The sequence below is a fragment of the Pteropus vampyrus genome, unplaced genomic scaffold (assembly GCF_000151845.1).
Source record: "Pteropus vampyrus isolate Shadow unplaced genomic scaffold, Pvam_2.0 Scaffold55, whole genome shotgun sequence".
Taxonomy (NCBI): domain Eukaryota; kingdom Metazoa; phylum Chordata; class Mammalia; order Chiroptera; family Pteropodidae; genus Pteropus; species Pteropus vampyrus.
The window spans coordinates 6,511,549-6,511,928 of record NW_011888836.1 but is presented as its reverse complement, the minus strand read 5'-3'; positions in this window follow the sequence as shown (position 1 = coordinate 6,511,928).

The window sequence follows — 380 nt, the reverse complement described above, 5'->3', positions numbered from 1 at the left end:
AAGAAGTCCCTCCAACATTTCCTGTAATACTGGCTTGCTGTTGATAAATTCTTTTAGCTTATTTTTGTCTGAGAAGCTCTTTAACTGTCCTTCGATTCTAAATGATAGCTTTGCTGGATAAATTATTTTTAGTTGTAGATCCTGGGTTTTCATTACATTGAATACTTGTGCCAAGTTGGCTGCATGGGGGGCACCAGGGACTTACAGGGGAACACTGAGTTGTTGGAGTGAAGGGCTGGAGGCAAGGATCTCTCTTGGGCAAAAGTGCTGGGTATCCATTATTCCTCTGTTAAGCCCTCCCCACTCCCAGTGTGCGGATGCAGCACTGCCATAGCTGAGATGTCATCAAACTAGATAACAGAGGTCACTCAGCCTAGAGG